At 37.7% G+C, this 17,866-nt stretch overlaps 1 long non-coding RNA gene across 1 annotated transcript in view; it reads right to left on the bottom strand.

Moving 5' to 3' along the window:
- The window catches only part of LOC113972066, a 41,233-nt gene that overhangs the window by 14,174 nt on the left and 9,193 nt on the right, over nt 1–17,866 (bottom strand). The window lies entirely within an intron of this gene.

The following is a 17,866-nucleotide window of genomic DNA, read 5'->3' as shown; positions in this document are numbered from 1 at the left end:
ATGTTTAAAACCTATCAGAGTTCATTGATCAAAGAAAACATATAAATCCATGTTTATTAACAATGGTTGTGTTTAAATAAAACTCACCACAGCACACCGACATCAAAATATTTCCCTTGGTCCCTTGGTGCTCATTGTTTATGGCATTCAGCATAGAGAGCGCCTTCCCACCCTCTCATTTATAAATAGTGCTTCACTGATGGTAGTTTGCTATTATCAGTTTTACAACAGCATGTCATTCTGTCTTTGAAATTTCTAGATAACACTGTGAAAAAATTGCATGGTTTACTGTTTTGAACACAGGCTTGAGAACTAGCATTTCTGCTTTCTATTCCTCTCTCTGTCAGCACTTCGCAGTCTGACTGTGGCCAAGTTGCTCATCTTCTTTACTCTGTGTTCTGCTACATCTGCCATTTTCTAGACCCTTCATCCATCCTAATTTTGGATAGGTGCAAGCAGTTTTCTAGAGTTTTGTCTCACAACTTACAACATAATAGAAACTACTGAAGGCAGGGATAGAAAAGATATACTCTGTTCCAGTGGATTTTCTTTGCAGTGGAAACACCAGATATTTTACAGAAAATAAAACCCAGGCAGCAATGTAACTAACCCTATGCACTATCCAGTGCATCCAAGAAGGAGCAGCTGAGCACTTATGAAAAAACTATGGGAAGATGTGGACATGCATGGCAAAAAAAGAAGTCTAGCAAAAATAGAGAAGAAAAGTTTAAAAACGAAAAAGGTACAGAAGAAGCTTCCATTCTCACGTAGAAAAATAAAATTACTCATTCCCTATCCTTCACATTCCTTCAAACAAAAGTATAGAAAATGGGGGTGAAGAAACAGAGTAGAAAGGAAGGAAAACTGTAATGAGCAAGGATGTTAATAGGCAAATCAAAACTCATGTATTGCTAAGATATGGAAATAAAAGCCACAAATGGTAGCCAGGGAGTGGGGGCTGAGGAGAAATGCTCTGTACGTTACAGGAAAATTTCTTTTAAAATTTACAGGGAATGTTCTCAATCTACAAGCCACATCTTCGCATGCCAAGGGCTAAAAGGCACGTACCTCAAAGATCAGAGAGGGAGCTTACAGAAAGGTTCATGGCCAGGAGATGACGATGTCCCACAGACCGCCCTGGGACTGTGGGGACTTGTCTGGCCATGACACAGGACCCCAGAACAGCCTGGCAGTGCTGGCTCTGCTGGCTGTTGCTGCTGTGCTTCCTCCCATAGCCAGGGAGTCAACAACCAGCTGCCTGTGATTACCCAGTCGTTGCTGGTCAGTTGACACTGTCTGGAATGGAAGATGTGCTTGAGCTGCTTGATAAGTCGAGGTAGCTCTATAGCAAGAGCTCGGATATCCCTCTCACTGACAGCATTAAAATCACTTGGTAGGAATTATCATAATTCTTTAAGTTTTCTCTCTCTCCTGCTCCTTCCTTCCTATGAGAATGAAAATATCAGCTCCTCATTTGAGACGGCCAGTGCAAAAACGTGACACAGAGCAGGCATCTGTCAAGGGGTTTTTGTAGTCTTTTAGTAGGAAAACTTCTGAGGCCTCAATAAGCAATAAAATTGGAAAAGACCCAGAATCTCCTCTTTTGCCAAAAGCGTCCCACATTTTATACAGGAATGGAGGTTTAGCCCACTAGAAAAGACTGCAAGGCAGGTCACTATTCTAGAGACAGTGGATTAATGGGGAGGTAGTGCACACACAGATTCAAACTGAACTATTTTTTTTAGTTCACACAATGACAGCATAAAAATAGATTGTTTTATGACAGTGTGAGCAATGGATCTGCCAAACTGAATTTAAACTCAGCTCCATAACCGAATTATAGCCCATCAAGTGGCATGACATGCAATATTTCATTTGCTGGCTCACTGCTACACTGTCTGTGAGAAAACATAAAACCAGTATCTTTTCAGACTCTATTATTCATATATTCTGAAACTGTGCGGTACTAGTTAATGAGAAAGAAAGGCAGAATTCTTATATGAAATATTTTGTTCCATTTCAATCCTAATTAAAACAAGCTGAGCCCAAAAATTGTAAGAACTGGTCATGATCACTAATTGGAAAAGAGGAAATGGGAAATATACTTACCAAAAAGATTTCCACTGATTCACCTTTAGTATTTCTTCTTTTTTTTTTCCTGAATAAATAATGGAATGACTTTTTTTTTTCTCAAATAATTCATCTTCTATTCATAAAATTGAAAAATTGAAATTTTTTACCATCTCTATTTACTATTGCACTGGAGAATAAATTTCAGAGTATGACAGGCAGTTTATAGTTAGATATATTATTGCATTACTTTAAAGCTATACAGAACCACACCTTCCTGTGCTGGCACTATATAGCTCTTGGGATTTCCAAAAGAGAAGTAATGCTAGCAAAGATGTCCTCGTATGAGTATTTATTCCATATTTTTCACTAATGTGTGTATATATTTATACTCCTCAGTTGGTGGATTTTGATATTGTTCAAATCTTTATATAGCTGATCTAAATCACAGAAACACAGAATCATAGCATGACTGGGGTTGGAAGGGACCTTAAAGCTCCTTAGTTCCAACCTCCTTGCAATAGGCAGGGAAACCTTTCACTAGACCAGGTTGCTCAGAGCTCCATTCAATCTGGCCTTGAACATTTCCAGGGATGGGAAATCCACAACTTCCCTGAAAGGACCATCCTGATCCATAAGGTGTGTTGGCACAGAAAACAAGGATGACATTTGCAGTTTTGAAGGTGGGCAGTGTCAGATCTGAAATGGTTACGTATTTTACTGTATTATATCAACATCCAAAATTGAAAGGATTCATCAACAATTATAGCCTAGTCAAGGAACATATTTTTAAGGTACAAAAATACAAACTATGTCAAAACCATGTGCTGAGCAAGATCTATGTTTGTGAAACTCAAGCCAACTAAAAGCATAGTAGCAGAGCGTCAGAGAAATATTATAGTTGGCTCCTACGATATGTACCTTCATTTTTCATTATTTTTTTTTCTATTAGCACAGGAAATAAAAGCTGATGACAAATCTATCAGCCAACTGACTGCTAACTCAGTTTAGATATCCAGTAAACAACAGTGCTCAGGAGCAGGGGAGGATGGCCTTCTTTGGAAACACATTATGTCTATTTTAATTTCTATGTTAGATATCTAATAGATATATCTCATATTGGTTTGAGGCACAAAACTCTTGGCAAACCAGAGGAGATTTGCTTGGTGGTAGAGACAGTGAAGAAGTGGTGTTTTCCCCAGTCTTGTTCTGCTGCTGCTATCCTGCACTCCTTCACATCTCTAACTTTCCTAAATAAGCACCCCAGGTCCCTGCTGAGGACATTAACATGACATGCTCCCTGTCTATATCCATATAACATTCCAGCCCTTCTTCCAGCTCTTTCTCAGAAGACCCAGTGATTAGCACAGAGAGAATAGTGAAGGAGAAAAAATCCAGCAATATCTGGGGGAGGATACCAGAACAGAAAGAGAAAAAACATGAGTCACTGCATTCCCTGTGCCATCTGGCAAAACTCCTCTGTTCCTAGGGTGGGACCTGGTGAAGACCTATTTGCAGATGAGTTCCGGGAAATAACAGCTTTTCCTTAATTTCCTTTCAGTGTTGAGTTTCTTCATTCCTTCATAGGCTGTATTTTAGCCCACCAGACGAAGCAGTTCTGCCAGAGCTCTCTGAATACCTCTTGAGCTCAGGGGATGCAGTTACAAGCTGTCTTACCATTTACTATGTACTCCAGAGGAATCCAACTGTACAGAGAGATGTTTGGTTTGTTTTGCTTTCTCCAGAGCATTTCTCCAAGAATTAAGGCCTTAGGGTACTTCTGTTCATTTATATAGGAAACCATTGTTTCCAGATTTTCATTGTTGCCTTTCTCCTTCATTTATATAATAATATTATACTTGGATATTAATACTCATTTGAGTTGCTGTGAATATGGCACCACAGAACTCCTGAAAATACAATGATAACTAGATGAGGCATTTTTTCAGACAAAATCTGCAGTAATTAAGACTTAGAGTGATAATAAAGCCATTGAACTTAAAATGCTGACCACAGAGGAAGATAAAACCAAAGGTGCTGAAAGACTATTATTTTACTTCTGAATCTATCTAAAAAATTGGAATCTGTCAAAGAGCATGGTTCTAGTAAAAAGAGAGCACAGAAAAGTGAAGGATGCAGACATTAATAAGTTGTTGGAAGTCTTAAAAAAATAAATCACTTGGCCACAATTTTTTTTATCACTGAAAAACCTTGCAGAAAATATTTCTCATCATCTAGCACTTCAAGAGTATTCTAAAGAAGTTTTAAGTTGCCACAGATACTGTACTCTTCTTTGACCAAAATAAAGACAGAAAAACAGATATGTCTCCCGTAGAAATGTGTCCAAAACCTGAAAATAATTGTGGATCATCTATAGCCCACCCACAGACTCAAAAGTAGAGTGGGTAAAAATATTTCTTCCTAGACTACAGTAACTTTTGCACATCTTTGATGCAATAAAGATCAGTGTAGCATCCTGCTAATGTAATACAGGCTGTTCATAACAATAAATTATTCTTAAGAGGTGATAGAGTTCACTGAGTGCTAGGCTGGGTCTGTGGTGATTCTGTTGCTGGATGCCCTAATGGTCTACTATAATCTTATAAAATTACCCTACATCTTTAAGCCTCAAAGGAGAGTTTGCAATAATACTTTCCTGCCTTCTCAGAGTATTTAGTGATCACCACATCAAAATGTATTCTTCTATGTATTTCATAGTACGTACATTTTATACCACAAATTCTGGAATTCGGTAGATTTTCATACAGTAATAGAAATCTGCATCTCTTCCTCTGCCAGTATTCCTATCTGACTATTACAACACAAATATTTTTGTATCATTACCACTGCTATTATCATTTCCACTGCTATTCTCTGTAGGATTAGAATCACAAGAAGTACATGTGAATCAACAGCAATATCTGGGGTCCGAGTTTTCAAGTGGTACATACTGTTCAAGGAAAGTAAATGAAACATATTCTAGCTGAGTGATGCCTTAAGCCCCCTAATGTTTTTTTATTTTTCTAATTTTGTAAGCCTTATAAGTTTTATAGGTAATAGAAGTAGATTTTAGAAACAAACCCCTTTCTCCCTCCTCCCCGTAGCACCCCTTAGTTTATGCATTCCTTAATCCTCTCACCCCATTCCATACCCCCATATCAACCCTATTCCCATATCCAGTAGAAAATGTTTAGTCTCTTAGTCAAGGCAAGCCTGTCTTGTTTGGAGAACGCTTATATCTTGGCCTAAACCGCAGGACAGAGTCAAAGAACTGGGTGACACTGCTCTCTGTACCCCGAAGATGATGAAGAATGATGAAGAGAGGGTCCCAAAAAGCCCTCCGACCCAATTCCAGGAGGCAGGCCAGGGGGTGGACCAGGCCAAAAGTTATAGGGTGGACACACTTGGGATTGGCCAGATATTGTTATAAATGTAACATCCCGGGCACAGCCCGGCGCACGCCGTGTAACATCTCTTGCCTTGGCAAAATTAAACCCTTTCTTATCTCACCCCAGCTAACGGCTCCTAGATTTTTTTCGTAGCACCAGCTGAGCAGGCATCATGAGAAACTAGACTTTGAGTCTACTTGTGGGTACTGAGGATGTTTAAACGCACAGTGATGTACATGCAATCAAGAGTCAGGTTTGCAATGTGAGTCTGACTGGTAGAGCGGTACAGACACCTTGTCAGGAGCTTATTATGCAATACAGGAGTTTACACCACACCTTGCAATGGTAATACCCACTGTGCTCTCTCCTACAGTAAATTTGTCCTTGAAATTCTCTAGGTTTTCTGTATGTTTTCAAGACATTAGGTAAAACAGCAATCTCAGTCTTTTGGACATGTGGGGTAGAATCTCAGACTACTGAAGATAATGTCAGTATTTCCTATGAATTTAATGGGTTCCTAGTATCTCTTAGGGATAAAAGTTTCTTTCTTAAAATTTATTTTGGACACCAGTACTTTAAAAACACTCACTGGAAGCTCATCAAACTAAAGCTTAATAATTAAGACAAGTGAAAGATTTAAGGAATGTCTTTTTACCCTACAGACTTTTAAAATAGAAAGTGTCTTCCTATGTAAAACATCAAGAACCAGAGTGCGATTAATTTTTGAAGAGCTATGGCCGTTCTGTTATTTGGAATCTGCGTTCCATGACAAGGACTATAGATTTGTAGAACTGGGGATGGAGACAAAAGAACTGACTGCAAGGGGACACTAGTAAAACTTCAGCCCTTCATACGTTTGAAATTGCATCAAGTATCCCTTCCTCGGCCTTTGTTGGTTACTTTTAAATACTGACTGGGTTTTGGCACTTCTTTTGAAAGTAAGAAGTTGCTCTAGTCTCTGGATTTTTTCTTCACTTGTGTCTTGCCAGTTGTGCTCATTGTGCTACATGGTGTAACAGAGAAAACAGAGTCAATCCAGGCTGTTAAACTCATTTTCACTTTTCAGCAAAAAAAGTTTGAACCTAATTTTTAAAAGGTGAAAAGCCAGTGCATTAACACAGTAATACAGACTGAGAGGTTTGAAGTCTAGAATTTAAAGTCCTCCATTGTAAAACCAAGTAATATATTAGATGCCATACAGATTAGGCTGCTCCATAAGACACATTTGTTCCAGAGACTGCTACACTCCATGGAATGGAATTCTCAAATCTCTATAGAGAAAAGTTCTTTTTACACAGGAAGAAAATATTTCCTAATGAGAGTATTTACTGGAAATACTGTAAATTCATGGCACATAAAGATGACTGGTAACTCCTTTAGTATCTTCAGGAAGGATAAAACTCCAATGCAAAGGGGTGTCAAATTACTTTAAGGCTTTCCTTTGCCTGATCTGGATGAGAACTTGAGGTTTCCTCATAAAGGGAGAAAACCGGAAACTGAACGGACTGGCTTGCGATCGGTGAGAAAAGGCATCAATATCTGTTTCTGGTCTTTTGCTCCAGAATCCCTTCAGCTAATCATTTGGATTGAAAGCAAATTGGTTTGTTTTCATAGGTCCATTTCTTCCACGTTCAGATAAAACAAACCTCTCCTGTGGGCCTGACGGTTTGTGTTCTGAATTCTTGGTTCACACAGCAGAGATTCTCTGTATTATATTGCTTCCATATTATCCATCCTGAAGATCACAAAGGAGGCAATACCTTGGCATGTTTCTGTACATTTTCTTGTCCAGTGTTAAAAGATCTAATGAAAGCATGGAAATGGGATCCTGATACGTCTCCCATGGTCAAGCTGCATTAGATTTGTTAGACAAACCCAGCGACAGTTGTGCTGAAAAAAGTTTGCCTTCTGAAATTACTTTGGGTAAATCCAAGAACGCTATTTGTAACCAAATTCTGAATGCTGTGAGCCATAGAGGTACAATAAAACACAAACATATAATAAAAATATTATCTTTTTCTTATTTAATTTCAGCTATACACAGTCTTTTAAGTGTCAGTTGAAGAAGACTCAAAGCTTTAGTCTGAATTCTAGTCAAATTACAAATACAGACTTCTCTGTACATAATGATCATAGTTTTATTTCTCTTGAGTAAAATAGTTTTGTTTGGAACCTAATCTTAATTTCATTGCACCAAATATAAAAAACTTACTGAGACGTAGTCCCTTCCTTTGCCAGGGAGCAAATGAAGAAGGACTTCATTTGATTAGTTGAAATGAATAATTTAGAAATGCTAGGAAAATGCTTACAGACATTTCCAAAAGCTCAGTGAAATCTGGTCTGAGAAAAAAAACCTTACACATAGGCTTCCAAAAACTTAAAGAAACTTTTTGTATTTCACTGAAACCCTAACTTTTACATCACAAAATAACAATTCTCAAAAAATTCAGTTAAATATTTGTAAGAATTCTGAGGACATTTCTCTCACTTAAGAGACCTTAGTACCTAGCAAACTACCTACTTTACAGATACCACATATGGAAATCTAAATGAAATTAATGTATTGTGCTTTTTAAACTAGAAATTAGTTCTTTTGACAAAAGATGATTGATTTATTTCTTTTAATGATTGTAAATGACTCATCCAGATTTCTATGCATGGGTCCACTATTTTCATTCATGAAAATTTAATTTGCCTGGCAGTTTTTATTGATAAATATCCCAGTACCATCAGGAAATGGATGTTTGCATTTTCAGATTTTACTCCTGTAAGACACAAGTTACCTTTCACTATAAACATTTGAAATACAAAAATAATCTGAAAATTAGTAAAATGAAAATATGCTACAAAAAAAATATGTTAGATCACTTATGATCTGCGATTAGAAATCTTCATTCTTGACCCCATATAGTTGTCTGCTAAATTGTGATCCTTCAGCTGCCAGAAGTTAAGGAACCAACATTTCCAGCGAGTTTTCTTATACCTGATTATGACTGGTGTTCTCTATAGGGTTGCCAGAATGTCTCATGAAAGCAGTTGAAATTTCCAGTTGTTTCTTCAGTGAAGAGAGTTACTTCTGCTTTCCAATATCAAATCGTTCCTAAACATGAGCACTTTCTTTTCACAAGATATTATCAAATGTCACAGCTATCACTATTCTTCCAGCTACGCAATTTGTATTTATATTGTTGAGTTAATTTAGCAAAACCCATGAAGTAATTCAAACATGGCAAGTTCTGCTTGAATTGTGTGTTCTGGGTAATCTTGCCATTCCTGAACTAATGACAGCTTCTTTCAGCACTCCTCATGAAAGCACCAAGTGCATCTCTTTGGTTTTGTCATCTAACTTACATCATAACATTATGGGATACTGAGACTTGCTTCAAAGTACTTAAAAGTTTTGATCATTAAGAATCCTGCAACTTACATCATCGTTCCAGTAAATTTTTAAGTGCGTGCTGGCTTGCTTTGGAGCATATTACCTCCAAAAAGTAACAGTGCAAATCCTCCTATTAAGAAAAAAATGCCTTCTAGTTGATCAGGCAAAAATCTCCATCTATGTAATTAGTAAAGCATATAAGTCTGATATAATGAATATCTGAATATACAAAGCAGTGTCCTTCTTTAGACATCTACCAAATCCAGAAATGCAACAAGGCTCGGCAATTTATTTTCTTACACTGGATGACATAGGGCATGGAACAGTTAGAATGGAAAAGAATAAAAATTCAAAATGTCATTAAATATTAATTAGAACATCATGAAAAAAATTGTTCCAGAAGCAATGTCAAATTTCAAATTGCTTGCCTTGTATTGATCATCACCACAATAATGCTAGTAACTTCAAGGCAAAATTAGAGAAACTCAACTGTTGGGCTGCTGAACATGAGAGTATTGAGAGACAGATAGTAGATCAGTGGGACCTAGACTGTGACATCTGAGACAGTTCAAGAATCCCTTCATAGCCTCTGAAGAAAAATCAGTAATTATAAGGCACGAGACATCTCATTTCAAGGTTACACAGGTTTGATGAATCACACTCAGGAAACGTCTAATTTTTTTTCAGGAAGTTTAGTGACTAGTTCGTATAGTGGTCCTATACTGCTGCTGTCTAGTTAAAACAAGGAGAATCCTGCACAGGATACCTGAACTGGAACTACTGGAGGACAAAAAGGAATGTGGTGATTTGAGCCCCTAACACTTGGTGAAGCAGGAACTGAGTCTGGATTTGAGAAGTTTTATGAACTTTCTTAAATTTCTTAGTGCTTAAATGAACCAAACCACAGAAATTTGAGGTTTGCCCTTCATGAGCTGGCAGATTACTATTTTTGGCACTCCATTTTTGTGATGATGTCGGAATGATTATTTTATTGTAATCAAAATTTGAATGTATATGACATTTTGTTTATGCCAGCCCTCTTTTTGTTCTCCATGTGTATAAACAGATATACCAGTGCTAAACAACTATGATTTTGTGTCACAGACACAGATGTGGAGCAGTATGGAGGCTTTCAAAAAGTTCAGAGTTGCCAAAAATAATCTTCCACCTATCATCTTGCACAACAGCATTTCAGAAGACTGCGTACACCACATACAGGGCACCTACTACTTATGCAGTAGAGAAAAAACAGTGTTTTGCAGGATTTGACTGCACAACAAAGATGTAGGCACACCTACAAGTTCTAGAATTAATATGTATCTAAGCATATTTTAAGAAAGTTTCAGATTCATTCTAAATGTCTGAATTTCATCAGAATTTCATAATGTTGAGGAACACCATTTGAACAAGTTCAGTTCTTGTTGTTCACGCTGCAAGACCAAAATGTATCCTAATGTGTTTAGCACTGTTACAGTAACTGTACTTTGCAACAGAGTGGGGGGTGTTTTCCCACGAGTACATGGGTTATTTATATTTAAAGCTATTTATTTCATAAATGGTTTAAAAAAAACCCAAAACAACAAAACCAAACAACATAGAGTTCTCAGCCTAAAAAGGTGAATCAAACAGGACAGCAGCTTCCTTCCCCATCGGTTCTCTGGTGTGTCTTCAACAACAGCCAGAGGTGTGACAGTGGCACTTTAGGCACTCCTGAGCTGGCCCTCATCTTGTCAATAGGACTGTAAACGTAGCAGCAGAGATTTCAACACAGGCTCTGTGACCCCGTGGGACTGTGGTTCTCATGCCAGCTGCACGGAGGCTGGCTGGGGTCTGACTCTTTCTGCCGCAGGCACACTTTTGATTGCTCTGCAGACAGAAGTCACCCTGCTTGGTTTTGTGTATCTATGACTGACTCAAACTTTCCTTGTGCTACCAAGCCTTATGCTGGCAAGCTTTCTTTCTGTGTACAGTGAGTCAATATACTCTGACTCTGTTTTCAAGATTCTAGAAAGACAAGGCTGGAAAAGCAGTATAAATCATTCCATGTTGGAAATAATTACTTACATTTGAATACTGTAATCCTTATTTGAACAAAACTCACATAGACCTTAGTGGGAGTTCAGCTCAGTTAATGACTGAAGTACTTGGCCCTTAATTCCTTTTTCTGCCCTGCTATCAGATGTATTATTATTATGAGAAACATCTGTAATAATACTTTACACTTCCATAGCCCCTGACATCTGGAGGCTTCAACAAACTCTCTCTGAAATTACTATTAGGTATTCTTATGTTACTAAGGATGTCAAGTAATTTGCCTAAGTCAGAGATACTATGTTTATGCTTCATGCAGCTTTAAAAAAGTTAAATGAGCTTGCACTGATAAATACCATCCATTATACAACCCATGTATTTATTAACTAACTGGAGAGAAAGACAACTAAAAAAATGACTGATTCTGAAGATTAAAAGAACCGTAGATGCCTAATATCAAATAATGTCAAATTCAGCTACCCCTACTTGAAAATTCTTGTTTTGCTTTACAGACTCTAGAGATCACTTAACAAACATGAGGCCAGAAGTCTGAGTGGGACAATAATGTGGTTTCTGTTTATGCTTGCTAGCTTGTCTGTCTGTGTTTATCTGTGGGCTGCAGCTAACTGATCACATACCATATCTGTTCCACTGTGGCAAACCAGCACTATTTGCTTTGTTTTTCTTCCTTGAGGTATTTTTTAAAATGCTTCCAGATATCAAGCAACCAATTATTTTAGGAGATCCTGGACCTGATCACATTCCATCAGACCAAATGCAGCACATGGCAAGCAAATGTTCAAAAATGCACCTGAAATGAGGTGTGTTACGTACAGGTGGTTGTTTTAAAAGATAAACCAACAAATCTATATACTGTAAGGAAAGAAATTACAGACTCATCTCATTATATGAGAGCAAAAACCCAGAAAAGATGTAATGTCATGAAGAAAGTGACTGCCAAACTGATCATAAACAGCAACATCTTCATGACAATGAAAGGGAAGGGTCTATTTTCAGTTCACAGCTAGTTACAATTCATCCCTCATTGTAAGACACTCAGTTATCAAGACTCAAGAATAATAGTTCATTGTTCTCTTAGCTCTTTCAGACACTCAGAACCACAGGATTGCAATTCTCCTCTGAGTATCCCTGTCACCAAAAAAATATAGAATACTTTACAGCTCTGTATGTCAGCTGTTATATGCCCTTGTACCATCTCTATGTGGGCTGTCAGAGTGATAAGGCAATACAGTACCTCACTTTCTGGACACTTCTAGCTGTAACTTGTCCTTTATCAGATGAAGAAATACTGAATAAAGTCTGAGATGGCTGTTATGCTGAACCACAAATGGGCCCAGAGCCAAAACAAGTACTTCTGCTTTAAAATATAATGTATGATTTACCTCTATTAATTTAATCACATAACAATCTCCAGAGGGAAACAGATCCTGTTTCAGCCTTAAAAATCTGCTAGGATGTAGTGCCTTACTGAAGCATTTGAATGGCTTAGAAGTGTAAAATTCATGGTTCACAACCCTAAGTCTTCACATGCATGTTCTTTTAAGGGTAGAGGGCTGACTGAAAGCATTGCCTTAGAGGAGGGGGAGTGAAAGAAAGTGAGACCAAGTGTTCTGCCTAGCTGCCTACAACTTTTGGCAGTGGATCAGACGAATAAGTTCAGCAGAAAGTCGATGTAATTTTATTGGACCACACTGTCTCAAGCAATTAGAAAAATATTTGTAAAACATCAGATGAGAAGGGGAAACGTGGAGCCCAATAATGCAAAACAATGTTTATAAGACAGAAATTGTGAAACTAGAAGAATAAACACAATTACTCTATCAGCACCTCCAGTTCTGAAGATTACTTAGCTTAAAAGCAAAATGTTTTCTTGTTTCATTTAAAAGAATTCATAGTTTAAAAAGTTTTAAAAATGTACATGTATATTAAAAAAAAGTTGTATGGATTTTTACTGTGAAACCATCAGTGCTCATCAACAGAAAATTACATGCTACATGAATGCACTTTATGTATTGAGATTCACATGCATATTTGGGCAAGGAATTCAAATCCATGGTTGAGCAAGAAGGATCATTTTTAGAACCACAGATTCTTTTTAGAAGAACTACAGATCATCCGATGTATGTGTAAGCTGCTCAGATAAATTAATACTGTGTAAGGTAAAAATCTTTCTTTGTAACTATTATTTCCCCCCTTTAAATACTATGCTGAGAAAAACAGTTTTGACAACTTGCATAGGGCAAGCTTAGACACACACAACAGTAAAGATGACCATTTGAGTTCCTTTTTAAGTTGCTGGCGAGTCAGAAATTTGTCTGCATCTGAAGTTGGGACATTTGTTCTTTTCTACCAAGTAGAAATATTTCATTTTCTGCCCCAATTAACATCATAAGACTTGTCACATTAACTGTTCTGTTAAAACCCCAGCTACTTAGGCATTAGCGCATGGAGAAGATTTATCTGTTAATTCTAGGATAACACAGTACTTTCTGACTGTTGGCAGCTATCTGAGTAATAGGATTGGACAAAATGCAAGTATTACTATGCCCATTAGAGGTTCTATCAAGATTAATGTTGGTTGTTAATGAATCAGAAGAAGATTCTGAGCTCCCTGGAATTCAGGTGTATTGGGCACATCAATTCAAAACTATCTTCAGCCAAGATGGAAACGTGCCATCCATGTTTAGCCTTTGTGTAAAAAGTCAAAGAATTCTAGCAGTTGAAAGGACTGTTTTGACCTGGGTCTCAGTGAAAAACACAGTATGCCAAACGAGAGAGATTTAGCTGAGGGAAGGGCGTTCGGACCAAAGGTTCATGATGTTGAGTGACAAAGACAGGACTTGAACAAATACAGGCTACTTCAAGCTAACAAGATGGCAGCCCAGGCCCTTGAAGAATGTTGCTGTTGCAACACTGGGAAGAATTCATAGTGTAGCAAATACAGGGATCCAGGAGCTGGAACTGTCAAAAGTTTCAATAGTTTACAGACTACTACGGTTACTCAGCTGCAACCTCAGCAAAAGCAGGAACAGGCCTTTATAACACCAACCATCAAGTTTACCTTCCAGGCTCGAATCCAGTGCCAGCATACTCAAATAAAAACCAGAGAGAAGAGCCTGTGTTGCCCAAACAGCCTACTTGCACCTGGCTATATAGCAGTAATTTCTGGGCAATGGTGAAAATTATCTACACTATAACAGCCTTTTCCCACAAGCACATTCACAATGAAAACAAGCTACGAATTTCAGGATAAACCTAAGTCTAGAGAAAGCATCTCTGTTTGAACTTGTGTTTACAGAGGAACTTTGGCAGTCCCAAAAAACAGCTAAGCCCTGATTTCCGTACATCTATATACTCTGCAATATATCTTGTGTGGACTGGAAGTGAATCCTTTGCATTCCAGAAGCATCAAAGAATGACTGCTGAAGAAGACTAAAACTTCTGTGAGTGATTGCTGGCGAGATGTGTGTGTGTGTGTGTGTGTCTGTGTGACACAGCTGCAGCCAGACAGGACATTAAATGTCCCAGCAGAGCTGTTGCTTACACACATCCTTTAGCATACTGTCAACATTGGAAAAGAATCTGTGCTGGAAAATACTGAGAAAATACGTTTTTCGATACATGGTACATAGTCAGCTGAGCTAAGAAGCAGTAAAAGCACATGAATTAGCTGACATCCTAAGTTCAACCAGCAGTATGGACAAAATCATGAAGACAGAAGTGGTCAGAGAAAAGGAACTAGGCAGGTGAAATAAGAGCATAGAAGATAGAGAGTTGAACGAACAGATTACATATGGGGTTTGCATGATTTTAAGAAAAAAAAGTTTAAAGCAGCATGTCATATAAGCACATTTCATTCTGAGAGAAGTACTTCAGCAGATCAATTTTCTACTGAATGTCTTCATTGACCACACAAGATTTTTTTTTCAAGGATTAATGCTGAGCAAATACAGCGTAAAGAAACTCTTTTCAAGAAGTATTTACAAACAGCCATTTGAATGAAACCACGAAGTGCTTTAGGTGGTATTTGGTTTACCTCACCATTCACACTCTAAATAATGAAAATTACTCGTATTTGCACAGAGAGAAAAATTTCTCCATTAATATTTTTGAGAACATTAAATGGAAATAAACACACAATAATACCTTTAAAGTTTGTGTCTGGAAGTTACAGTTGTATAAAGGGTAAGATGCAATGACTATGTTTATAAAGCCTGTCAGGAAAGACTGCAACATTATATATGGAAGGTGAGAAAGTCAGCAATATTCATATCCTCTTCACCTCTTCAGCTAGCTTGCAAACATAATTACCTGTATGGCATACCAAACTACCAATAGCAGAGAGAGACATCATATATGTCACATTTGCTGGCTCCCACACTTACAGGCTTACTACCTGTTTGGAAAGAAAATGTGACCTCATTGGAGCATTCAAAGAACAGTTTAATAGGTATCCAGTGCTTTATTGTCTTGGTGAGGATTACCTCATTCCCAAAATCAAGGCCCATTAATAGAGCTATCAAAACACACCCGGTAAGGCATCCTCTGGGTATGGGACCCTGAATCTTATTGGCCTAGTTCCTTGAACTGTGTGGTCCAGAAATGTAACTTTTCTATACAGACGTATTTTAAAATTAAGGATTCACAAATCTCTCCTCCTTTAGAGCACCCCTCCCAACCTTGAAAGAAAAAGAGCTTGCTGGAGTGTTTCAAGATGTCCTCCTTATAAAGCAGTGTTGCTTAATTAGAAATAAGTACATTCTCAGGGAATTCAAGAAAGAGAAAGATTAGATGGATAATGAAAATATCAAAAGCTACATGAAATCTTACTTTTTTTAGAACAGTATAAACTCATGTGCTTTAGGAAATATGCTAACAACATAAATATTTGCAGATAGAAAGTTGCTTCTCAAATACTTTAGGTCTGCTCTTCTGCACTCCTTTGCTGTGTCCATGCACTGTATCAAATACTTGCCATATATACCTTACCAATGATTTAAACTGTACTTGCATGTATTCCTCTACTGGAAAACTCCAGTAGAGAAGCAAGGTTGGTGCCCTTACATATTGGATGACTAAGATTTTAGTATTAGAACCTCATCCCAAGTTGAATTCAGAAAGATCACCTCTGAAACATGTAGGTTAAGCCAGAAAACTAGTGTTCTTCAATATGGCAATGAGCTGTAAGACAACACGGAAAATGTCTTAAAATATGAGTATTATTTTGCTCCTTCTCATTAATCTGCTTTCCTCTCATGGTAAAGAGGTGAGAACTAACTGAAACAATACTTTGACTAAGATACTCTCTAAATTATTAAAAAATTAGGATGTTACACATGGAGTTCTAGCATAGCCTTTCATTCAAAGGGCATTGTTTCAGTTGTCTTCAAATACAAATCAGCACTTTTCAACAGTTTTTCTTGTATCCCAAGAGATACCACATACTAAGTCTACAGCTACCCCAAGGTAGAACATAAAGGGGAATGATATAGGGTGATCTTTCTCCTGATGTGGTCACCTAACCTGGCAGAGTATATAACATGGCAAGACTGCAAACATCACAAAATATAAGTTATTCAAGTATGAGATGAAAATACTATTTCTGAAAACAAATCCAGGACATATTTGTGAGAAAGTGTTTATTCTTTTCCTCCTTTCCCATCTTAATTATCTCCACAAAAAACATCAACTACAACCGGCAATAGATGACAAGTAGAAATCTACAATACAGCCAAAAAAACTGAACTAGGAAAATGCTGTTTCAATGGAAACTAATCCAAATTACTGTAAAGACTTGTATGTAACCAAGAATAAGTTACTAATCCAGAATGCCAGTTCATTCTGGCTGTTTAGGTATGAGGCAGTGAAACAACCCATGAACAAGAAAAATACACACAGTGGTTCTGCAGTATTGCACTACATAATCTGAAGCAGTAGGCAGCAATAGAAGTTTTGTCTTGCAAGTTCCCACAGTCATTCCTTAAAGACAGTAGGATAGAAAGGAAAATGTACAGATCATACTTTCACATTGAAAAAAAGTAAATGGAGGAGATTTTCAGTTGGCCACATACAGACACATTAGCTTAAGCTTCTCAAAGAAAAAAAGAAAACCGAACAAAGCCATCTTTGTCTTGCTTCCTTGCATCAGTTGACAATCATGGTCCATCACAATCAGCTTACACTCAGGTATAATAAACAGTACTGAGGAGGTTATATTTTAATGTGAGAGATGTAATTTGCTGCTGGTGACAGGTTCAAACCATGCCTGTAAACCCATCATATAACACATCCTCTTTTAGTCCTACTTAGATTTAAAATAATAATACTGAAGGATAGTTTTTGGCTTCGGTACACACTGCAGGCACTTCAAAAGGGCATACAGGGAAATGTGATGCATTTTGATTGACTCATCCAGAGGCCTTTTTGGGTGCATCCAAAAAACAAGTTAAAGAAAGCATGCACATGCTCCCATCACATAATGGTGCTCCATCACATAAGCGCATGTGTGGATGTGCGTGGCTGTGCAGGAGAAAGAGAAAAAGACACAGAAGGAGGAAACTTCTCACCCCATTAGGCACTGAGTGCTTCCAGAAGCTCTGCAAACCATAACAGCAATTTCCCTCCCTGCCCTGCCCCCAGGGTTCATCTAGTCCTTGCACCATCGTAAAAGCAGGAAAGCTGTAGGATCACAAAACTCTTGCCCTATTTCTTACACTTTGCATCTCCTTGTTGACATCTTGGGTTAAACAGACCTCTGGACGGTTCCAATGCAAGCATTGTTATAGTTTGATTTTATGTTTCTTCTCTTTTCCCTTGTGGAGAAAAAAAACCTGTAGAGTCAAGCTGAAGAAATTGTCGCTTTGATGTATTCTCTTACAGTAAAGGACATAGCACTAGAAATTAACTGTCCCAAAACAATAAACTTAGCAGACAGTAAATCTGAATAATAATTTATCTCAAATAAATCTGGGGAAAC

This window comes from Neopelma chrysocephalum, unplaced genomic scaffold (assembly GCF_003984885.1).
Source record: "Neopelma chrysocephalum unplaced genomic scaffold, ASM398488v2 Primary Assembly neopelma1_88, whole genome shotgun sequence".
Classification (NCBI taxonomy): Eukaryota; Metazoa; Chordata; class Aves; order Passeriformes; family Pipridae; genus Neopelma; species Neopelma chrysocephalum.
Note: the sequence above shows the minus strand (reverse complement) of the source record. Positions and strands in the feature narration are given on the sequence as shown.